General features: G+C 40.7%; 1 protein-coding gene across 1 annotated transcript in view; it reads left to right on the top strand.

The window, feature by feature from the left end:
- Positions 1-7: 7 nt before the first annotated feature.
- Positions 8-26,238, top strand: part of LOC131685013 (putative sodium-dependent multivitamin transporter) — a 51,971-nt gene continuing 25,740 nt past the window's right edge. The window contains exon 1 of the mRNA XM_058968341.1: positions 8-706. The gene's annotated coding sequence lies outside the window, so the exon portion shown is untranslated. The remainder of the gene's footprint in view (positions 707-26,238) is intronic.

Raw genomic sequence — 26,238 nt, 5'->3', positions numbered from 1 at the left:
AGCTAAATTAGTATCGGTCAGTCGCAGGCGCACTCCCGTTCGAATAGCATGTTAGACCGATCAGTACGCGTTCGTTGAAATGCGGTGTGAAAGCTCACGAGTTGCAAAGGTTTTATTTATAAGTGCCATACTATAACTATCGACCCATTTCATACGGTCATTCCTGTCACATGCGAGAAAAATTTAACCGGAATATTAAGTGAATTTTAATGGGCTGCTTCGGAATTCGCAACATTGTTGTAGTGACCTTTAGGAGAGAACGAAAATAAACCTCAAACTGTCAGTGTGTAAAAAATTGTGTAACAAACCCAGAATAAAACATAGAAATTTCGTCTCAACGAAATGATGTTTGTAACTAGAATGACCCGTCATGTTTCACTAAAACGAAACCAAAAAAACTGAGGATCAATTTTACGAGTTTAACCTCAAATTCGTCGTCGAGTGCCATGGACGCCGCAATTTCATCAGCTGTGGTGGTCTGATAGTGATTCAGTGTGTGTTTTGTGTATGGTTTCCGAAGTTTCACTACACCTGCCTTCATACTCAGACGTTCCGTCAATCAGCTTATTTTGATTGCGTACGTCGCGACGCCAGAATAGTATCGTCACCATCAAAACGGGGGAGGTCCAAGCGTAGTCCCGTTCGACACACAGTTTGCGAAACGATCCGTTACATAACTTGAATTACACGGTGCAAGTGCTGTATGGTAAGTTGCTGCTCAATTAGAAAATCGATTGGTTTCTATTCAAAAGTAAGTTCTTATCGATTTTCACGGTCAAATCGCATGATATCACAAGCTTGCACGATACGGCGTCGTCATCGTAGGAGCGCACGCGACGAAGTGACGAGAGAAAGCGCGAGAGTGAATAAATCGATATAGGTGTAGTAATGAATTGTGCTCTCGTCTAACGCCTGAGTGTGAGGAGATATGAATGGGATCACACTCGGGCTAATAGGGGTAAAATGTTTGTTTTTATTGCAATTCACTTTCGGTAGTCACTTTGAGATATATCATGCCCGAATAGAAACTAACAAAAGTATTATTTTAAAAGTTTATATTATATTGAAATAAATTACTGTAGATGAATTAAAAAACTTTTTACATTTCTTATAAAAGAAATGTATAGAATTCGCTCAAACTTTCAAGATTTTTTCCGAGGCCCGGAGAGCCGAGTCTTATATACCAATCGACTCAGCTCGACGATTTGGGACAATGTCTCTGTGTGTGTGTGTGTATGTAACGGACAAATTCTCATTCGTGTTTCTCAGCAATGGCTGAACCGATCTTATCCAAACCAACTTTAAACGAAAGAACTAAAAAACAGTATGAACGCTATTAATTTGTTTTTGATTCTGGTGTTTAGTTTCCAAGATATGAATGTTTGAATGCGTAAAAATGGCGTTTTTTGCAGTTTTTTTAAATTATCTGCCGAAATTGACAATATAGATAACCAATTTATATGTTTTTAGATAGCTTCAACGAACACCTTTCGAACAAGCTATAGATTGTTGAAATCGGACTATTATCAAAAGAGATATTTAACATTAAATGCGGACGAAAGATTTTTATCATTTCCCATTGCCAGAAATATGACCAAAAACATGTAATCTATTATTAACGCCAAAACGGCTTATTTTAGGTCAATAATATCTTCGGAGAATTTAATGGAGGTAATATGCCCTTTCTTTTGGTATTGTGCTTTTGCTGATTAATCCCCCTATGAGTGAGATATTTTCACAAATTTTCTTGGAAGTGATTATATCGAAATTATGTCTTCAGCAAATTTGTAGCTCTTACTTTTGCGAATAACTTTACTAAAGACTTTAAATATCTATTTTGAATACTTTAAAAGTTATGGCTTGTTGTTTGTTGATTACTCTTTGTCGCCTATTTATTGTTCAATATAGTAATAATCCATTGAAATAAGCTAAACATTATTTCGATAAAACGAATTTTGTATTTCATTTTTCTATCAACAACCGCTAGAAATAATCACCGAACACTTCCAAGTTGTCTGGAAGGAACTTGATAACTTATCAGTGCAAAAATGTTCATTTGTGCGAACCTTCTGACTGCAATTTTTCTAACTTATGACCATCGGATCGATCTGAAACATATCGGAAAATGAAAAGCGAAATAAATAACTCCAAGCAACGGCGTAGCCAAGAGAAGGTTTTGGGGTTTAACACCATACAACCCCCCCCCCCTCACCACACCCAAAAAAATATTGGATTGAAGTTGAAAATTTATTGATGCTGACTGATTTAATTCAATATTACAATAACAATTATCTGATATGTAGATTGATAACCTGTTGTTGTAAACGTCATGAGGACTTTTGATAAATTGTCGGAATGGGGTCCTGATATGTAACTGATCTATTGGTCTTGATTTCAGAGTTGTCTAATAGCATCAATATCAAATTCCTGCCTGAAAACATTCCAATAGAAAATTCCAGAGTTCATAATCCTCAGATTTATTTTCAAATTGAGCTCGTTTTTGTAGAAATGTACTGTAATAAGGGTCTTTATTTAATAGGAAGCGAAGTTGAAATTGATTTAATGTCTATGAAACATAGAACTGCTCACCAAAAAAATGCATAACTTTCAACATTTGCTAAAAATGTTTTTGCCTTTCTCATTCACTCTAAAATCGTCAATCTAATCCCGACCCGAAGAGCCGAGTGTCATATGCCAATCGAATGAGATCGTCGAGATCGGAAAATGTCTGTGTGTATGTGGAAAAAAATGTGACCTCTGTTTCTCAGAGATGGTTTGACCGAGTTGCACAAATCAAATGAAAGGTACTACCTTCCCATCAGCTGCTATTGAATTTTTTATTGATTGGACTTCCGGTTCCGGAGTTACGAGTTGAAGAGTGCAATCACACAGCAAATTCCCATATAAACTGAAATGAAAAATTTTCAAAATCAAATTTGTATTTTTGATGCCAAATGACTAAAATGCATGAAACATTGAGAAGTTTGACAAAAATTTACTTCTTTGGACTTTGGTACATTTTTGCCTTTCTCATATAGAAAGGTTATGCAATCACTCTAAAAAGCGACAATCATACCGGCCCGGAGGGAGTATGCAGTGAGGGGTTGCTACTTTAAAATTAAAACTAGTTTAAAATTTCTTAACAAGTTGAAAATTTTCCGCAGGACCTGGACCTCCCGGACCTTTCTCCATGATCCGCCGCTGGTTTCAAGCGATGTTTCAGTATCACATAGTATCTCAAGATCGTGGCTGTCGATCCATTGTATGTATGTGCAAATCGTACTGAACATGTAATATTCATTTCCACCATTGTATTGAACATAACCAGCCATGGAATCGTATTCTGGACAAGTGAGACGAGCACAATTGCACCACTAGGTGGATTAGGACAGGTTTTTTTGGGAATGCGTCGAGTTGAGACGAAAACGTATTATGATTAATAACGAGGACAACACTTTGCGAATGCAGAGAGAAATTTATGAAAAAAAACGATTTCCATTCGATTCTAGCAGGTTCTGATCGATTTTGATGAGCATTTGATTTTTGTTGTATGACCAATCATATGTATAGGTCAAATGTTTAAAAACAGTAATTTAAGGTCAAGATAGCATCATTTTGAAACCGCCAATTTCGGAGGTTTAGTATCTTCAATGAGTTTTACAAACGTTAAACAGCGCATCTTTTGATAAAATAATAATATATCGTCCAAGAAGTATTTATGGTGAATTTTCTCAGGTTAATATTCATGACTACAATAAAGTCTCAACAAATTCGCTAAAGACACGAACTCTGCTACTATTTTCTGAAAAATTAATTCTGCATAATTTTAAAACTTCAAAAATTACGGTTTCGTAATTATGCCGTTTGGATAGTATGATCGATTTTCACCAAACCGCCACCAAACCGAATTTCTGGCTACGCCGCTGACTTCAAGTAAGTAGAAACAAAGTCGTTCTACACTCGTTCACAAGAAACTTCTTCGAATGCTGAATATCTATTATAATACATTAAAACCCCGATTTTATCAGCCAAATATGAACATATGTTTGATGGGCTCTAGCGGACGAACAAGACTGAATTCGAGTAAATCCTTTCTTGAGCATGTTTTCCTTATTATGAAGATGGAATTATGCAAAAATAAAAAGTTCATCCTAATCAGAAATAGTTATCAGACTGCATCAAGGGACGGGAAGAATATTTTAACAGCTTCTGTTTATTATAAAGAAAAAAAATTGCCCTCTTTAGTCAATGTCCCCATTTTGTCAGCCTAAAATACGCCACGAGACTGATAAAAATGGGTCTTTATGGTATGTATTATTCACTGTGTTTCATATTAATAGGTACATTTCATTTTTGGAGATTTTTTTATTGCATCGAACTACAACAATTTTTAGGTAGTTTTCGAAGGGGTTATTTTATAGACTTCTTCCAAAATTTGGCGAACCTATTCCAATTCGTATACCAATTAATTGGTATACTTAAGGGTTTATATGTTGCAGATAGAGAAAATACTGAAATTTTCAACTTTTTTCCTACACAATATTACGAAAGCTTATTAAACCATTTTTTCTAATAAGTTTGTGAAAATTATAAACTATTTGAATTTTTTTAATAGTTTTATTTTTTATTTAACCGTGATTTTTTAATAAATAGTGACCATCGCTTCACAACGTAGTCTATTTTTCATGGCTTGCGGTGAACACGATCGAATTGCTGAACTGAAAATTATGGAACAGAAATTAATTTTTAGTATTTTTTACAGATTTAACTCGCCGCGCAGATAGCTCTGAATTAGACCCGCTGGTGCCCTAAGACGATTTCGCTAGATTTTCAGACCACTGTTCACCCAGTGCATTAACGCAAGTGACGAAAGGTTTTCGAAAAGTTTCGTGAAAATGAAACTTCCAGTAATGATGATGATTTTCCCAAATGGTTTGTTTTCTAGAGGTTTTTATTTGTTCTTTGGCATTAGGATGGTTCACTTGATAGAAAATGATCATAGTTTCGATCTATCAAAAGCCAAAATACTCGAGCATGATAACAGAATCCAAGCACTTCAGATTCTGGAAATGTGCCACATTTTATGCGACGGCTCAACAATTAATTTCAGAACCGACACAAATAATTTGAATGCAGCATATTCTGGTGTACTGCACTCGCTCTCACATCAAACATAGCCATCACTCACTCTCTCACTGTTGGTGGTTTCGCATCTATCAAACCTTATTCGTTTCTACTTCCATCTGTTCCGTATTGAGATAATGTATACAACACACACTTTTGGCCTTTTGAAACATTTCACTACTCAGTCTGCTTGGGATGTGCGCGGGGTTCTTCTGTGTAAGTTTTCAGCAAATCGTAGAAAATTACCGTTTAAAATTGAATTTCAAATCAAATCAAATTTCTGATCATGCAGTGTAGATTTGCGTTCTGTGTTTCCTGTTTAAATGTCCAAAATAACTTGACTAAGATAATACTGTTACCGTTGTAATTTGTGTAAAATGTGAATATTGGATGTTTTTGTAATGATTGTCAAATATTGTAGTTTTGCCCTGAAGATGAAGGCGTAGACCTTCGAAACGTTGGTATTTGACGAAATATAGATATTGTCGTATGAAAACCGTGACCAAAAGCCATCTCTTCATATTAGGAATAGCGATAATAATTCAAATCAAGGATACTACTGGGAAGTCACCTTTAGAAAAAGTCGATGTTGAAGTAAAATTTGAAACTATGCACGCATGCACTTCAGAGATAGCGCTAGCAGTTTAGAGGCGAAACTGTTATTTTCGTATTTTTTAGGATTATCAAGCTGATATCAGCTGTAAATAGTAACAATGATCGCTATTGAAAAAACACGGACGAAATCGGTGGTGTAGAACGGTAGATATTGTAAAAAACGTAAGGGCGATACTTCAATGCTGATAGGTGGGACCGAAAAAGTAAACAATCGCCAAAGGGGTGATACTATCATTTTGTCAATTTCAATAGCAAAAACATTTTAATTTAATAATTACATAATAATACAAATACTTTATGAAATTTTGGGTTTCGATCACTGAATCATGTAATCTAGGATGTAAAAAACACAATAGTTCTTAAATAGGAAATAAAACCAAGTCTGGAAATATTCACTGTAGATTTTCTTTGAATGGTGTCACTGCTAGTATAGCTTTTTTTCAAGAAAAAACGTTGATTTCTTAGTTCTCAGTCGCGTTGGAAATTTGAGTAAAGTATAAACTTCAAATCGATTCAAAAAAAAAATTTGATTTTTTTGGCTCAGTACAATATACATAACCCCTTTAGGAAAATTCAGTTTTCCCACCACACTGCATTGATTGAGGAATTTAGATATTTTATTAACAGAGCATTAGCAATAATTCGTTTGTATGTCTATTTTATGGGCCATTCTTTTCGCTTTCCCATTGATTTGCTTTGAGATTTCTAGCACTGATGTTGTCCTATGCTGATTTGAGCGATTCTCTGAGTCCTGCCACTATCCCATGTAGTATGTGTTATCAAAAACATCGCGAAGCATCAAGTTCTAAATGTTCTCAAACGATGTAATATCCGAAGAGAGTGATAAGAGTTATAAGAAATGTCTCATCACACTGTTAGGTGGATTAAAAGCGTTTTTTCTATATTGTAGCGTATCAGACTACAAATTACTGTACCGCCACAGTGAAAATTAATTATGGTATTGTCATTGTACATTTCTATTCGGGTGACCATGAGCATGATAACCATACAATTTGTAGTTACTACTCCGCTATTGACCAGAAAAAGCGAAGTTGGCCAGAGCAGTGATTCTCAACCTGAGGTCTGCGGACCCCTAGGGGGCGCGAAGTCGTCGATAGCAGTCCGCGAAGAAAAATATATTTTCCAAGTGGATATAGAAATTTCAAGTCTTGCTTCCTAACAGACTGAAAATAATATATTGATAGCATATAAAATCGATGTTTTACGATGTTTTTTGGGTCCGTGGTACGAGAAAGGTTGAGAACCACTGGGCCAGAGAATCAACGAATGGAGCCGTGTGCCCGTATCAAGAGATTTATACATCTGAAACCAATAACGGTGACAGACACGTCCTTACACTCGTTGGGGAAGGAAAGGAATGTTAGTGTGGCAACCTTTGTCATTCATTCATTTATTTAGTTCAACATCAATTTCATGATAACACTGAATCAACAATTTGCAATATTCGATTTGTAGCTGCAGCCCTCCAACGTCGGTCACGCCCAACACACGCCAAATCACGTTCCACCTGGTCCGCCCATCGCGCTCTCTGCGCTCCTCACCTTCTTCTACCAACCGCATCATTAGCGAACACCATCTTTGCAGCATTGTTGTCCGGCATTCTTGCAACATGCCCTGCCCACCGCATCCTTCCAGTTTTGGCCAACTTTTGGATACTGGGATCGCCATGGAGTGCAGCAAGCTCTTGGTTCGTCCTTCGCCGTCACACACCGTTCTCCTGCACACCACCGAATATCGTCCTTAGCACCCGTCGCTCTAAAACTCGTAGCGCTTGCAGGTCCTCCTCGAGCATGGTCCAAGTCTCGTACCCGTAGAGAACCACCGGTCTTATAAGCGTTTTGTACATGGTGCATTTGATGCGGGGGTGAATCTTTCTTGACCGCAGTTTCTTCTGGAGCCCATAGTAGGCCCGACTTCCACTGATGATGCGTCTTCGGATTTCACGGCTCACGTTATTGTCGGCCGTTAATAAGGATCTTAGGTAGACAAAATCCTCTACTACCTCGAGGGTATCCCCGTCGATCGTAACGCTGTTTCCCATCCGGATCCTGTCGTTTTCGGTTCCGCCTACCAACATATACTATGTCTTGGACGCATTTACCACCAGTCCGAATTTCGCTGCTTCGCGTTTCAGGCGGGTGTATAGGTCTGCCACCGTTTCGAATGTTCGGGCGATAATGTCCAATGTCGTCAGCGAAGCACACAAATTGGCCGGATTTCGTGAAGACCGTGCTCCGGCTGTTAAGCCCGGCTCGTCGCATCACACCTTCCAGAGCGATGTTGAATAGTCGACACGAGAGTCCATCACCTTGTCTCAGTCCCCGTCGAGATTCGAATGGACTGGAAAGTTCACCCGAAATCCTTACGCTGTTTTGTACACCGTCCATCGTTGCTTTGATCAGTTGAGTCAGCTTCCCGACAGTAAGTGTCTCTTACCACGTTAATGCGGAGCTCTGGCGTGGCGGACCTATTTTCTCGCGCAACTCGTAGGTCTTAATATGAGTCTTTGCAATAATAATAATAAAAAAGTATGCGATAAGGAGGCGGAAGCGTTTACGGCGCTGAACCCCTTTGCCAAAGGGGGTCTGGCGAGGTCTCCCCCAACAGGGGCTGGCAACGGAGCGAAGGTGGCCGCAAATAACGGCACCGAAGGTGAAATGGATGTGGTAGGAGATAATACCACCAGCACGCTTGGCGGACCACTACCTGCGATGCAGGAAGTGGTCAAGCAGCTGGATAGTATTATCGAATTCACAAGCGGGAGGAGTAACATCAGCAAGGAACTAAAACAGAACCTGCTGATGCTTCGTCAGGCTGTTCGAGTCGCAAGACAAGAACAAGTAGCCTACATGAAGAGGTTGACGGAAAGAGAGAAGGCCGATCGCGGTATCCAAACCGAGGCCTTCTCCTTCCACGGCGGAGCGACGATGGCGCAGGAGGCGATAGATTTCGCCTTATCGGCCACCAAACGCTTAATGGAGGGGGAGACTGCGAAGCGGCCTAGGCCTAATGTAGGCACGCGCAGCAATGCCAAACGACGGGCAACCAACAAGGCCAAACGTCGCTTGGGAGGTGCGGATCCGGGTGCGAAGGATGTGACCAGCCATTAATACCGACTAAACTCCATTGGGCTCCGCCATCCATCCCCAGGAACTACCTTTCGGCATTACTTCTGGGGGGATGGCCGTACTTAGCGTACACTCTCACTCGTGCCTTACATTCTCGCACACTCGCTCCCATCTCGGCATGGGTAGACCATACCTTCGTCTATCATCCGCCAATTCACTCACTCTAACTCCTCGCCTGCTGCTCGGCGCTCCATGCTCTCTGCAGCCGGCAGGCAATCTGAGTGGTGGCAGTCGAAACTGCGTTCCACTTCTCTACCGCTTGGCACATCCCCTGTACAAGGGTATCAGGGGTTGTGTCCAAGCCGCAGACGCCTAGCATAGCGCCTCTTTCGACGTCAAAGCGGGGACATACGAATAGTACGTGCTCCGCAGTTTCGTCGACACCTGGGCTGTCTGGGCAGACTGGGGCCTCAGCGTGCCCAAACCTGTGGAGGTACTGTCGGAAACAGCCATGGCCTGACAGGAATTGTGTCAGATGGAAGTGAACTTCCCCATGGGGTCTTCCCACCCAGCTAGATATGTTGGGTATCAGCCGGTGGGTCCACCTACCTCTCGACGAGTTGTCCCATTCGCGTTGCCATCTGACGACCGAGGTCACCCTGGCACGCTCACGGACTCCCCTATTGCCACGCAATTCGAAACAATCTTCGTCTTCCCGGATGACCAGCCCGACTGGCATCATACCCGCTATCACGCAGGATGCATCATGTGATACCGTGCGGTAGGCAGATATCACTCTAAGACACATCAAGCGATAGGTGCTCTCCAATTTGCGACGGTAACTGGTTACTCCCAGTGCCCTCGCCCAGGACGGTCCACCGTACCTAAGAATAGATACGGCGACACCGGCCAGTAGCCTGCGTCTACTGGCGCACACCTTGGAGCTGTTGGACGCCGATGGGTCGCCAGGCGGCTTCCCGGCCTTCGGCAACAGTACCAGCTTCTGCCTTTTCCATCTATCCGGAAAACGGCACTCGTCAAGGCATCTCTGCATAGCCAACCTGAACATGTTCGGGTTCGCCATGATTGCTGACTTGAGAGCGCTGTTTGGAACTCCATCAGGCCCTGGAGCTTTATTCACCGCTAGAGAATTAGCAACTGCAAGTAGCTTTTCGTTCGTCACCGGGGCCACCATGTCGTCCGTACCCGCCGTGCCTTGCGGCGCTGGGGGCCAGGGACTTATGGTTCGGGACGGGAAGAGTACTTCGATAATTCTCGCCAACCGTTCTGGCGACCGTTCAGGAGGTGAGGAGCCCCCTTTGGTCTTTGCCATCACGATCCTGTAGGCATCGCCCCACGGATTCACGTTGGCCTCCTCGCACAATTTGTCAAAACACGCTCTCTTGCTGCGCTTGATGGCCTTGTTAAGGGCCGATTTCGCAGCACGAAACACTTCACGTCGTTCCACTCTACCCTCCTCAGTGCGGGCTCGCTGCATCCTACGTCTAGCTTGTAGGCAAGCTGACCGTAGGGCTGCGATCTCAGCACTCCACCAATATACCGAGCGTCTGCCATTTCTTGGCAGGGTCTTCCTCGGCATAGTGGCGTCGCACGCGCGTGATAGAACAGCTACCAGCGCATCCCCGCTTAGACTGTCGGTGTTGGCCTCCAGTTCCAGGGCCGCGGTGAAAACTTCGCTGTCGAAGTGATTGGTCTTCCACCCGCGTACCTGACAGGGATTACCCGCCCTAGAATGCTGCACACCAAAGTTGATCCTGAAGCGTATTGCTAGGTGATCACTATGGGTGTAGCCTTCGTCTACCCTCCAGTCCATGTCTGGGACCAAACTTGGACTGGCAAACGTTACGTCAATCCACGACTCGACCCCATTCCTACGGAATGTGCTAGCGGAACCATCATTGACTAGCACTGCGTCGAGTTTCGCAAGCGCCTCCAGAAGTGCTTGGCCCCTACCATTTGTATAGCGGCTGCCCCACTCCACCGCCCAAGCGTTGAAGTCACCCGCTATGACAAACGGCTTTCGTCCCACCATGTCAGACGAGAGCCTATCGATCATCTGGTTGAACTGTTCTATTGGCCACATAGGTGGGGCATAGCAGCTACAATAGAACACACCATTGATCTTGGTAATCGCGACACCCTCCGCAGAGGACTGTACTACCTCCTGGACCGGGAACCGACCCGTTGCACAGATTGCCGCCATTCCAGACCCGTCCGCCACCCAGTTGCCGTTGTCGGCAGGGACGTTGTACGGGTCGGATAGAAGGGCGACATCTGTCCCCGACTCCAATATCGACTGCCACAGTAACTGCTGTTTGTATCGTTCCACATTCTGTCGGGTTCCATGCTGCAGCATGACCGCTCGCGCTGCATTCTTCTCCTCCAAAACCGCTCTGCACTCCTCGTCGAACCAATCGTTCCGTCGTCTCCGTTCCTCATACCCGACAATGTCCTCAGTTACGTTGTTGATGGCTGCTTTTACTGTTATCCAGCAGTCCTCTAGAGAGGCCACGTCGAGCTCTCCCTCGTCCGGCAACGCTGCCTCGAGGTGCTGTGCGTATGCAGTGGCGACATCTGGTTGCTTCAGTCGCTCCAGATCGTACCGAGGCGGCCGTCGGTACCGTACATGATTAATGACGGATAGTTTTGGGCGCAATTTAACCATCACCAGGTAGTGGTCAGTGTCGATGTTAGCGCCACGATAGGTCCTGACGTCGATAATGTCGGAGAAGTGCCGTCCATTGATCAGGACGTGGTCGATTTGCGATACCGTCTGTAGCGGTGATCTCCAGGTGTAACGATAAGGAAGGCTGTGCTGGAAGAAGGTGCAACGAATGGCCATGTTCTTGGAGGCGGCGAAATCAATAAGTCGAAGGCCGTTCTCATTCGTCAGCTGGTGAGCGCTGAACTTTCCAATCGTCGGTCTGAATTCGTCCTCCTGGCCTACCTGAGCGTTTAAGTCCCCAATGATGATCTTGATGTCGTGGCTTGGGCAGCGGTCGTATTCTCGTTCGAGCTACGCGTAGAAACCGTCTTTGTCATCATATCGGTGCTTCCGGAGTTTATTATGCTGATGTTGAAGAAACGGCCCTTGATCCTCAACCTGCACATTCTTTCGTCGATCGGCCACCAACCGATCACGCGCCTTTGCATATCGCCCATCACAATAAAAGCTGTCCCTAGCTCATGTGTTTTGTCGCAGCTCTGGTAGATGGTATGATTACCTCTAAACGTTCGCACCATGGATCCTGTCCAACACACCTCCTGCAGCGCTACGATTTCGAACCCGCGGTCTTTGAGAACATCGGCGAGTACGCGGATGCTCCCGATGGAGTTGAGAGATCTGCAGTTCCACGTTCCGAGCTTCCAATCGCTAGTCCCTTTTCGTCGCAGTGGTCGTCGCCATTCTTATCTTGTTGACTTTTCGCTGCAATTGGTTTTTTTTTGCGACTGGCTCGCAGGGCCTGACACCAACCCCCTAACTTTCCGGAGTGGACCATAGTGCACAGTTGAGCTTAGAGTCGTTCACTGGCACTCGGACGATGATCAGCCGCCCCTAACATGGAGAACAACGCTGTTTTGAGCCGCTGTTCCTAGAGATCAGTCGCTCAGGCGCACAGGCTTGCAGCAGCAAGCCCCCCCCCCCCCCCCCCCTTCCCTGTGAGCCTACGACCAAAGTTCCGCCCGGGGTTGGCAACCATTGTCATGAAGACCTAAAATATACGTCATGTTTGCCACGGGAAGGAATTTTTGTCGATCGGATTGGGTAAAAAGTGGATAAGTGAGATGATCTACACAACTCTCATAAGTGGTTTCATGTGTTTAATGCTCTAGGCAGCCGGCTGCCGATAATTTATGATAGATTAATGCCTTACAAAGCTACAAAATCAACGAACATTTCAAATGTCATGTGACAAAACTGCGCAATTTTGAAAATAATAAAATGTAGACTACTATTTATTTGCAATAGAATACGATCAGAGAAAATAGTTGCATAATTTTCCTTTGTTTTGATAACTTATAACAAATCTAAATCTATTTCTTTCTCTAGCCACAGTGATGTTTTGAAGATTTGACAACGAAATCAATTCATGAAAAATTATTTATTGTTTTACTATTACATATCTTTCGAGCAACCCTAATACAACCAATCTAAGTTCGGAGTCAACAAGCAAGTTCAAGAACGCAATACATTAAACAGTTAATCAACCTAGCGTGGTAAGTGCGCGGACGGGATGTTGGTGAAAGTATTCTGTTTGTTTCTTGTTATTCAACGACATTTGCCTATGTGTGTATACATAACTAGGAACACCGCGAAAGATTGCCTGTTGAAGGAACCGCGACACTCGATTATTTTCATACCCGATAGAAAATCGAAACCAAACTTATTTGAAAAAAAAAATTAAAACAAACTATTTGTTTGGAACTGACTACCGACAATCGCTAAAACGTACTGGCTCTCAATACTTGAAAAGTATGGAAGTTGTCTAGAGAGTCCAATCAATTTTGAGATACACTATCAAAAAAGCCCAACATAGCACTAGTAACACGAACATCTATTAATTTTTATGAACTAAGCTTGTAATCGAAAACAAATAAGTGACCTTTAGGTGTATTTTTAATTGAGAAGTTATCGAAAAATAAATGCTGGCGTGAAAAATCCCACGACTAAATAAGCTCTCAGATCAGTGGCTTTGCGTTAAGCAATTTTAAACCTTCCGTTTCGAGACAATGCCGGTTCAGTACCATTCATTTCATGTAAGCGATCTCATACTTATCCGGCACAGTGCCTGAATGTTGGCACCCGTGCACGATACTGAAGCAGTGTAAATAGTGCTTAACACAGGCCTGTTATTCTTCGATTCGTTTTATACAAATGTATTTCCCATTAAACTTTTTTGTTTACGGGGTCAACGGACAGCACAGCGAATTGCAAATTCGATTTTTGGTTTGGTTGCGAGATAAACTGTGCCAAAATTGGACAACCAACACACATTTCAGACAAATCAACGTCGGTTCTAGGGAGGAGAGGATTGCATTTTGTACACGTTTGGATTGAAGAGTGTGTTTGTCATTACCTCTTTTACACTCTATAAATCGTATTTATTTTATCAGGTTGAAAGCAGCGTCGACTCAACTAAACCGCTTCTGAGTAGCTCTGAATAATAGTATATATCATAATCATAATAATAAAAAAAAGTTAAAAGAAATTACTTCAAGCAGTGGAAATTATTTTAACCACATCCGTTCCATCGACTCATTCGTTAATATTTAGCCAGCGACTCAAAAAAATATTCAGTCTAGCTAGTTACTCAAAAAAATATTCAAAAACTATCTATAATTTATGGGTGCCCGACGTTTGGCATAATTACGTTAGGCATGAGTGCGTTGGTCATATATATGGTAGGCATAAGTACGTTAGGCATAATGGACGTTTGACATAATGTACGTTAGGCATAATGGACGATAGGCATAATTCACAAAAATATAAAAATAATCGCAAGGCTTTCGTTATTACAGAGATTTCAACCTTACGCTTGTTTTTTTCGTGTTAGAAAAAAGAGAGGCTCTAAAATGAAAAATGCCATGCGAGATATGTATCCCTTTGTATTTGTATTTGTATTTGTCATATATACACCAACAGGCAATTCAAAGCCCCAATGATGTCTTAATGCTAAACTTATGGCTAACAGTCAAATCGTTACAAACTTAATAAAAAAATAATACAGTAAAAATAATAACAATACAGTGAAAAAATATAAAAAACAGCAATGAAGGAATCAGCCGAAATTAACGGGTCCGTTAAAGGTTTTGGAAAATCGTAGACGTAGAGTTGGGCGAGACAAATTAAAGTCGAAAGCCGATGCGACTCGGTTGAAGATCCGTTGTAGACCAGTAATGGCTCCGTGCATGCTATAATTAGTGCGTCGAAATGGCAATCTGAGCATAAGGTTGTTACGCGTTGTTCGAGGTGCGACATTTATATTAATTTGTTCCAAGATGGTTGGGCAATCCAGATGACCTCGCAAAGTATCAGCAACGAGCAAAGCCCTTGCTGTATTCCTTCGAACAAGCAGGGGTTCCAAACTAATCAGCTGGCACCGGTTTTCGTAACTTGGCAGACGGATGGGGTCTCTCCACGGCAACCTACGAAGCGCAAAACGTAAAAAGCGTCGTTGCACGGACTCAATTCTGTCGACACCGTTGTTATAGTTTGGGCTCCAAACTTCGCAACAGTACTCCAGGATTGACCGCGACAAAGAGCAGTACAGCGATTTGAGACAATAAATGTCCGTAAATTTTTTCGCAATCCTGAAGATGCATCCCAGCATTCGAGATGCTTTGCTAACTGTATATGAGACATGTTGTTTAAACGTGAGTTGCGAATCTAGTATCACTCCTAGATCCTTCACCTAACTAACGCGTTCGATTTCAGTATCCAGTAGACGGTAATTAAAACAAACCGGGTCTTTTTTTTCGTGAGAACGATATCACCGAGCACTTCTTTGGATTTACACATATACGGTTCGTGTTACACCAGTCAGCGAAGGTTTCAAACTGTCGTTGCAGTAATCGACAATCTTAAGTAGAGCGGATGAGAAGAAACATCTTGAGATCGTCTGCGAAGGACAGGCGTGGAGTCTTCAGAACTAGATGGACGTCGTTGAAGTAAAGCAGAAACCTCAGCGGTCCCAAGTGACTTCCCTGGGGTACTCCTGACGTAGAAGTAAATGTGGGTGCCTGACAATCTCCAATGACAACCACTATTTCTCGACCTGAAAGGTAGGATCGAAATAACTGCAACAAACTACCGTTAATTCCAAATCTCTCCATTTTAGCGATTGTTATGTCATGGTTCACTTTGTCAAAAGCGGCAGATAGGTCTGTGTAGATAACATCGGTTTGAGCGCGACGTTCCATACTCTCTGTTATGTATGATGTTAGGCAAAGCAGGTTGGTTGTTGTCGAACGCCCAGACGTGAAGCCATGTTGATCGTCACTTAGGTACTGCTTGTAGTGCGCCTGAAGAGGTTCCATAATCACCAGCTCGAACAACTTCGAGACAGCACTCAATGAAGTAATTCCACGGTAATTATTGACGTCTCGCTTATTACCCTTTTTATGGACTGGGAACATGTTCGCGGACTTCCAGCAGGATGGAAAAATGCCATCGGCAATAGATGCTCTAAAGATGCGAAGAAGAGGAGTCGCTAAAACGTCAATGTGCCTTTTCAAAAGTACTGAAGGGAAGCCATCGGGTCCCGGATTGAAAGACGATTTTAACCGAGAACAAGCTCTGGTAATCATTGTTTCATTGACATCGATAGCACTTAGAGTTTGGCTCACGACCGGAACTTGACTAACAGCAAGTTCAATTTAATCAACTGTTAAGGCCTCATCTGTGAACACATTCGCGAATTTCTCCGAGAAAAGTCTGCACATATCTTGGGATGTGGTAGCTGTGCGGCCGTTGAAAGTCATAGATGACGGCAATCCGGATTCCTTGCGCTGCTCATTCACATATTTCCAGAAACGTTTTGGGTGCGACTTGAGATTACGCTGAATGTTTTGCTGATATCGAAAGAAACAATCTTGACTAGATCGTTTATAAGCATGGTTGAGACTGGCGTAATAGTTTCTAAGTGAGATTGTGCGATACTTGGTAAACCTCCACAGAGCAGCTCTCTTAAGCAAAGATCAAGGTGGCGGTTATTCTCGTTGGCAATAGGATTAATTTGTAGCAACGTGGCTGAGCTGTAGCTGTCAAGAAGCCTCGCCGCCCCTGAGTGAAGAACGGAGTGATCGGAGTCCGGGTAAAGAAATCCATTGCGGGAAGATTTCCACGAAATGCTGGGGAGATTGAAATCTCCTAGTATGATGATCTCATTAACCGATTTAGCGTCTTCGAGGATGGTAAAAACTGAGCTGCAGTGTGCGTCAACATATTCGATATCACGGACTCGGTCGGGTGGGACGTACAACGCACACAAGTACAACTTACGGTCACCAAGCTCGATTATCGTCCAGACCTGCTCGAGGCAATCTCAGCAAGTCTTCTCAACAACTCGTGCTTTCAAGCTGCGATGAACGGCTACTAATACACCACCTCCAGTAGATTTACGGCTATTTCTAAGGTTCCGATCGCAACGAAAAACCTCATATCCAGTACCGAACACCTGACTGGAAAGTGTGTCATCGTTTAACCACGTTTCGACGAAGACGATGAAGGGCTCGACTGTGATGGGGGGACTAAGGGCTTCCTCAGGACTGGTGGCAAGTGTGCGTCCCGGTGACCGGGAAAACGGGAAACCGAGGGTTGTACTCAATGCAGTAGGGCTAGGTACCACTCGCGAACGGCAGCGGGTCGCTGGCATGAAAGGCGGCGTCTGATACCGATAGGAGCTTTGGGCAATTGACGGTCAGTTGCCGCAGTATGAAGTTTGGAAGACCCTTTTTCCACTCCCGCACACAGGGTAGTTTTTTTTCTATTTCGTCGCTGTTGTGCTATCTTATGACAAACGCCATTTAGGGGTTAACTGAGTTAGATATGCCACATTACTTGTCTAAAAAATCTCTACAAAGTGGCGTTTACAGAATTTTGACATTCTGCTTGGTTACTGAGATATAGCGAGAAACGTACTGAGAAATTTTTAATTTTTTGCTTCAAATGACTGTGTCTGGGGATTGGCTCTAATTATCTTTATGTATGAGATGTTTTTATAAGTAAAACTATCTGATAAACACAATGGCATAATCATTTTCGAAACAAAAATGCACGAACTGTGAGAAAAATGCAATTTAAGTTTTAAACTAGAAATATAGCATATTTGGCAACACTGTAACCAAAAATAGCTATTTTTTCTAGATGCCCTGACTCATTTCCTTCAAAATGCATCACACCGATTGTTTATAGACCAAATGAAGCCAAAGATATGAATAAAAGTTAATAATTGATGATTTTTTTCTATGTTAAATTTTCCATGCACGATTATGACATGCCATACAAATTTTGTCATCACCTATGACACGTGTGAGACCGACTTTTGTTTACATTTTTAAAGAAAACTCGCAATGTAGTTAACCGATTTTCGTAATATTTGAGAGATTCTTTGAATTGTTTATACCATTTATAAGTTTCAAGATATTCAATCTCAAACTTTAAAAATCGTTTTTCTCGAAATGTACAAAATGGCGCTTGTCATAAGATAGCACAACAGCGACGATTTTCCTTGCGAGTGTAGTTTTTTTCCTATTTTTCCGTGGACGAAATGAAGAAAGTATCCCTTCATTTAAGTGAACAGTTTTGGTACAAGCACATTTCAAGCATCCTAGGGCCGATTTGTTCACCCTCGCTTAACGCTTAAGCCAGTTTTACGGGTACTGGTGATCCTGGTTTAAAAGTTAAGTGAAGGTGAAGAAATCGGCGCTTAAATGTATTACCAACACAGTTGTAACCAAATATTTAAAAAAGCAAAATAATGAACAAACATTAAGTTTTGGAACCAATGAAAATTATGTGCAACATCAGCATTAGGGTATGGATTTTATGTTTGTGATGATACTACCCTTTTCGTCACAGTACACGAAAAAACTCTCCCTCATAGCATAAAGTTTCCGTAGTAAATCTTCAGAACTAAATTTCAGATCTTGAAACAAAATAACAGTGTTCAATGCGGGCGGTTATTTTGAAACTAATTTGGTGAAGATCGGTCCAGCCATTCCTTTGAAAAACGACTGAGTTTAGACAGATGTTATCCTAAGTCGTCAAACTGAGATGATGGGTATATAAGACACATCTTTCTGGGCCTTGGAAAAGTTCTTCAATGTTTGAAGAAATTCTATACCTTTCTTTAATAAGAAAGGTAAACACACGATGAAATGCAAGATCTAATAATCTCGAGATTGACAATACAAAAATCTTAAATTTTCCACCACCACTCAAAGTCCACTTATCAGCAGACAGTTTCTCCCGTCACTATCAGTGCTGTTTGATATTGAAAACAAAAGCGTGATCGCAATCTCCGGAAACAGCAGACGAGAACCGAAAGTCCAACTCGGCGGCAATAAAATGTTAATTGATGGAAAGTGGCAATTCATCCTCATCAACAGGCAATCTAGTTTGCGTACTGTTTTGGCGCCGAGCCTCTGCCAACGTTGCTCAACTTTGAAATAGTTTGTAGACATTTGTAAAATATGCTGCCTGCCAGTGCCAAAAGATTTTATGCCTCGTTGAGGTTGGACATTTGTCAAGTTGATGCCGTTTAATGAATGGTAATTTATAATATCTAGTTGTTCAAATATTTTCATGTTTGGCTCGAGCAAAGGTTATTCTGCGTGCAAGGGAGTTCTTACGCCACACCTTCATGACAATGACATGTTACGTAGCGTTCTATCTGACTCATCCTCCCCCATATGTCACATGTCACAATCTGTCATACCCCCTCTCCCCTAAAAGTGGTACGTAATTTGTAGATGGTCCCATACACGAAAAAGGCAGAACAGAGGTATTTTTGTGCTATTTTGGAATTAACATTGCTGCTCACCTGTCTATTTCTTCGCGGCTTTTCAGATGACACTTTGTGCCGAACTTGCTTATTTATTCACTTAATGGTCATACAATTAATCACAGATAACAGTCTAAGGGAGGAAGTGACGCGTATGCCTCAGGCTAATGTAGTTATGGAGATATAATTAAACATATAGAATCAAAAGATGATACGACGACAGATTACATTCGCACACAATTAGCTGATAAGAGTTTTAAAGATGAACTACAAGGACATTTTCATTCTTTCCGCCTATTTGCATTGATGCAATTCACGATTTAGTATTGATTCATAATAGAATGGAGTGCGAATATATAGGTTTTTGGCAATTCTATTTTTATGCTTCGTTATTTAACTGACCCTATAGTAAAGTGACATTTAAGGACTTGCATAAATTTTCAAAAGAAATTAAAAAGGAAATAAAAATACATTTCAACACTAAAAATTGAGCTTTAAAACTAAAAATCGTTTTGCAAAAAATGAAGTTGACAACTTTTTATCTCAAAATAGACAGTTCATTTAACATCAAATCGCCTGTGAGCATTTGGGTAACATTAAGAAGGAAAAAATGTTGACCTTCCGTCCATATTTTTTCATTTTTCCATTTCTAAAATGTAAACTCAGACAATGATCTACGTGTCAATTTCTGTGGCAGGTCTTACCATTATTCAGTTATATACGTATTTCACGTGATTTCACTGAAACTGTTTGGGTGTCGTCCAATCATCATACAATTAATCACAGATAACATCCCAGGAGATGATGTAGCATGAATTCTTCAGTCTATTGTAGATGTTACAGATATAATTATATATATATTCAAGAGATGGTGGGATTGCAGGTAACATTCGTGCACACATTGCTGATAAGGATTTTATTGATGACCTACAAGACCATTTTCCTTGTTTGTATGTACACACAATTAGTCAATCCACGATTCAAGAGGCTGTAGTTTACTATAAACCTGATAACACGTTTAGGGATCATTTATAGATTATGTAACGCTGTTGTGGGAGGACAGGGTCTAGCAAATTGTGGCATATGGGAGAGGGCCGTAAGCTAGATCGTAATATATTTATACTGAAGAAAAAATCAAAGGTACTAAGTGGAAGAAATTTATAATAAATAAATGACACGAAGCGGTCAATTTTGAGCAAATTCGTGTAAATTCTGTAACATCCCTTATCTGTATCAAGTTTCTGGTTAAAGCCAAGAATCGAGCCAGCCGCGAATACAGATAGGGCAGCTGACCCAATAGTTGTGATAGTGATGAAAATTTGTTGTTTTTAATCATATAAATAACGTTAGGACAGCAATATCAGTTTATAAAATTCATATTTCTAATATTACTTAGAATACTACAAGAATTTATGCAGTAATAGTATCAAATATCTGCATAAAATGCTTTTTCTTTGCGGACTACATAACGACGGTAGCGCGCTATTTCTAGCTAGCAGTAGTAGTTTTTTCTAAGCGTATAACTAAGTGAAAACAAAACCGAACGTGTATATTTTTACATATACTTTCTAACAAGAAGTTAAACTGTACTTTCCAATATCATACGGTATTGTTTTGACTATTCTTTCACACAGAAACGTGTATTACAACTATTGGGTCAAGATAACCTACCATGTCGGTATAGTTGTAATAGTAGAGCCAGTGTTTTACTAAGTACATAACTAAGTGAAAACAAAACCCACAATGCATATTTTTACGTATGCATTATAATACTAAGCTAAACTGTGTTTTCTAATATCAAAAAGTATAGTTTTGGCTATTTTTTCCCATAAAACGTGTATTACAACTATTGGGCCAATACGGTCTGCCATGTCGGTACAGTTGTAATAGTAGTAGTTTTATTTCTAACTGCAAAACTAAGTAAAAACAAAACACAACATGTATATTTTTACATATGCATATTAATAAGTTAAACTGAACTTTCCAGTATAAAAAATAGCTTTGGCAATTTGTTCTCATAAAAACGCGCAACTATTGGGTCAAATCAGCCATGTTGTCATGTTGGTATAGTTGTGTTACCTGTTGCATTAGTTGTTCTACCATTTCCGTTCATCTCTCACTCCAACTACCACTGATATGAGAATGAAATTAACTTGACACTTGTGTTTCTTTCTATTTCCACATACATACATAGTTTGGGAGTATGCAACATCTTTTTTTCATCCAATATATTGGGGTCGTTTTAACGAGTTTGACAACTTCAAAGTGACAAGTGAAAATGAAACTGATGAATTCACTTGGTTCCCGGGAATTCAGATTTCTCCCCCGGTTCCGGTATGGGGACACTAGTTATGAAATTCAATGGAATACTGGCCAAATTGGTATAAAAATTGTTGCAATTGTTACAAAAATCTGTTACTCATCGCTATGGGACCATATGATACTTTAACCTCGGAGCGGCCACCTACGGCCCCATGGGAACCTACTCCGGAATGTCCGTTTCGGGCTCAAATCATTAAATGATTTCAGGACCCTAAGATGCGGTCCTCTGAGGCAATTCCATGGATTTTGATATGCCAGTATTCCATTGAAATTCACAAATGATATTCCAATACTGGAACATCCCTCCAAAAATTCTACATCCCGGCAACCATATCAATTTATTCGGTTCATTTTCACAGAGTCTAAAAGTAGATGGGTTCCTGAATCCAAAGCATCTAAAATAGTCAAAATCGGTTAGAAAATGTCTTAGTTATGATCATTTCAGTTTTGTAGGTACCCAGGAACCCTTGTCGGCCTGTTACGGGGTAAAAAAAATCTAGAAGTCCTTCCTCAGGCCCCCGTTTTCCGCAATTATTCCCCAAAAAACTAAGCTTGGGGACATTCTAAGATTTCACTAAATACCAATCCCCAGCTTGGAGAAGAACACTGGAATTTCATGGATTGAAATATGAAAAGGTATCCGTGTACCCTGTCGGACACATTACTGTAAAACCAGAAATCTGAAAATAAATTTATAATTTGTTATACTATTTATACTATTATACTATTAAAATTTTATAATGTTTAATGTTCGAATCATTATATTTTTTTTAAAATGGTACGAACTAACTCATGTAGATAAGCGAAAACAGATATTACAACTATAGGAACACAGACTTACAATTTTAGGAACACTATCACAACTATGGAGTCTTACACAGCGTTTCCTTTTGTTTAATATTTTGCAAAAAGTAGAGGTTTAACTTACATGTATGGATTTTCTTTAACTGTAGAATTGAAAACTCTTTAATATAAATACAAATACAGAGCATATATAAGTAAATTTGAGTTAGTTTACTTTTAAAATTACATAGGCATTGGCATAGTTCATCCACTATTGGGTCATCTCCCCTAATGCGTTTTATTGCCTACTCTGTTAAGCAATTATTGCCTGGTAAACAGGCATCTAGAAACTCCGAACACCTTAAATCTCGCACGAATACCAGTGCAGATTTGAGTAATGCTTTCTATCCCTTGTGACACTTGTGGAGTCCGCTGTCATCTTGTATTTCATCACAGGCAGTCCGTATTATCGGTGGAATGATCCCCATCTATGGGCGGAAGGAGACCAGGGGGATACGGAAAACACCGTATCCTGCTGCCATTTGGCCCAGCATTCGACGGAATAAAGAAGATGGTCTCACAGACTCATACCAGTTCTTTTGACCCGAATATGTAGGGGGCATGGAGAAGTACCATTCTGCCCGACGCAGTTCTTATCATAGTTATTTAAAACAGAACTATCATCGGTCCAGACACGCGAAATACCCGCTTTGTCCGGAGTGCGTAAATGTCGAGGAAACAACGAAGCATGTTGTCCTTGTCTGTCCTAGATTTGTAGCAGAACGGAGAGAGAAACCTTCGGTTAGCGTAGAGAATATCATGATTGAGATGCGTCCAGATAAGCGCACATGGGAAGCCGTCAGCAGAGCAGTGACACTAATACTGTCGGAACGTCAAGGACAGTAGCGAAACGAACAGCAAGTTAGCAACGCCAACTAGCAGGAGAATATGATCAAGTAAGTACCGCGTCGGTGAAAAAAAAACTGCGAGGGTGGCTGTGAAGCGATGTAAGTCAAGTTGGTCGGCATCTTCGGATCGGTTCACGTCTCGAAATGTTCCGGCATTAGCAATTAGGTGTCTGAAAAAGATCGCACTCGAGGAACTCTCCATCGAAGTAGGGTAGATCGACCGCCACGGGCTACCAGGGTAAATTGCGACTAAGCTGAGATAAAAAAAAGCAAAACCGTGATACTACATTCCGTTGCGGAACTTGACCTGTTATCTTGACAAACTTCGTAGCCGATTCTTAATGTTCAGGATAATTGCAGGGCTATTGCTACGATCCTGCACTAAATATTCTGAGCACCAGTATGGAGAGCTGGAAGCTAAAAGGTTTAAATAAACGGACATCCGTATCGGGAGAAATTTGGCCGGGGAACTCTCAGAGGGATTAGGGTAGATTTACTGCCGAGGACTACTCGAATAGATCGTGACAAAGCAAGGAGCTAAATGATTCAAAGAAACAGACCGATGGCTCAACGAACGCAAAAGGGCCAAGGAGTTCTAGGGAAGAAGAGGAGCAAAAGTACTCCGTTATCGATCTGACTAGCTGAAGTTGTACAGGGAATCAGTAGATGATTACCCGATCAGAAGGAAATAACACAATTATAACTCATGCTGATATTTTGTTACGAAAAAATTCCTATCAAATTTTGTTATAAAGTAGAAACCGTTAGGTGTTAAAATAACAAAAATTCTAACAAAAAATTCTCTACGAATATCACATTTATAACAAACGTTGATAGCAATATAACACGATCATAACAACTTGAGATAGCCTAATTAAACCCAACATAGGGTATTACTTATTGTATAATTTCAACGATTTTAGCGTTCACATCTAAAAATAGAATACGAGAAAAATAAAGCATACATTAGGGCGCTTTTTGCTTGGGAGCAAAAAGCTTCATGCACCAAAAGCTTTTATAGCATTGCCAAATGATTGCATACTTGCTGGCTGATTTGTATAGTGAATATATGACACGCAGATTATTTATTTGTCGATATTGCCGCTTTGAACCTGGGTATTCCGAGTTTGATGGGAAAATTTCCTGTATGAACCAACGACGTTGTTTTCGGCTGATGTTTAATGTTAGCATAATATTCCACGCATCCGTCTAGGGCAAAACGATTATAGATGTATAGGACGTTTCCAGAACGCACACATTGAACTTTGCCCAAGCCTAAGTGCTGATTGTTTTCCTGAGTGTCATACGCTTTGTTTTTATTCAGTTTTACTCACTAATACAGCTGCCTATATGATGATAGAGTGAATAGCTTTATAATATCTTTTCAGATTAGGAAAGAGGAGCTGTTTTTAGATTCTAAATAGTGCGCTTTGGCGCTTCTCTTGTACGTTAACGTGTTTTACATGGTTTTACATTTCTTACAAAAGAAATGTATAGGATTTTTAGAAATAATGTCGATGCGACATGGTAACATTGAGCGGATATTTTACGTACATTACTTTACGGAGCATACGACAAATCTTTTTTAGGATTCCGCATAGATTCAAAGCAACAAATGAGTTTTGAGGTTTCAAAATAAGTCTCTTTTGGGGATTTGTTATTGGCATTTTTGATATGGGGAAGACTAAACAAAACAGTATAATTATCTCGCACCTAATAAATTGCTAGAAATGCAAATCATTCACGGAAGTTATATTTATCAACTGCAAATATAACAGATACATGAGAAAATTCGAGAAATTGTAGATGCTTCTTCGATGGGACCAATTCTTGAATATTTCATGTTTTTTTTCTGTTACACATTTTCTTCCAAATCTGATTAAATTTTAAGGAGGAAATTAACAAAAATTTTGCATTGAAGTTTTTAGATATTTACAGGATTATCGAAAACGCATTCAAATCACTTGTTAGTGCAACCATTAAATATCAAACTCATCTTACGGGTAATGAAAAGATTTAATACTCAAGTAAACTCAAACACTTTTTATGCGGAGGATTAAATAAAAAAGTCACGATAGTTTAGAAATTTAAAAAACGCACGAACTAAAAACCCACAAACTGGATAAGTTTGGAGTGTTCAAAAAAACCCGTCATCTTTTAATCCAACTGCAACCAAGTAAGTCAATCAAACACATTGCTGACACGTTCTCCGACCACTTGCATCTAAAACTATCTATACTCAATACGCGGAATTTTGAAAATCCATGTGGAAAACGCAAATCAAAAATCAAAACCTTCGAAAATTCGTTTTAAAAAGTTGAATTACGATGCATAAAAAGAGACTTCAGTGTATAAGCAAATAGACTGTCATTTGTGTAACCGTTAGTGTTCAAAGATAATTGTGAAAGAATATATAACTTACTGTAATATCATCGTGGTATGCGTACATAAATATCATATTATTAATTCAATGATAGCACCAGAAGATATAATCTTGATATAAGTTTTCTTGCATTCCTGATCGGTATATCATAAAGATAACACAGAGAGTAATAAATATCAACATGAGATATAAATTTGATAGCTTTCTGTTATGATGTTCTGATCGGGTATGCTTAGGAATAGTGAAACACCTTTCAATGTGAAACTCCTGGTAATCCTACAGTGCTTTTATTGATCAATACCGGCACCGACCAGGCCCGAACGTAGATCGCGGAAAGAAAGGGAAGGAATGTTAGTCCGATACTTGCTTTTGCTAGAGGCCGTACATACTACTGCGCACTCCACAAGTATCACGGGAGGAGGAGATATTTGTTAGTAAGTATAGATGTTGGATTTTACATCTTCTTTACCGACGCCAGAGAGGTAACT

Source organism: Topomyia yanbarensis, chromosome 2 (genome assembly GCF_030247195.1).
Source record: "Topomyia yanbarensis strain Yona2022 chromosome 2, ASM3024719v1, whole genome shotgun sequence".
NCBI lineage: Eukaryota > Metazoa > Arthropoda > Insecta > Diptera > Culicidae > Topomyia > Topomyia yanbarensis.
This window is presented reverse-complemented; position numbering and strand designations above follow the sequence as displayed.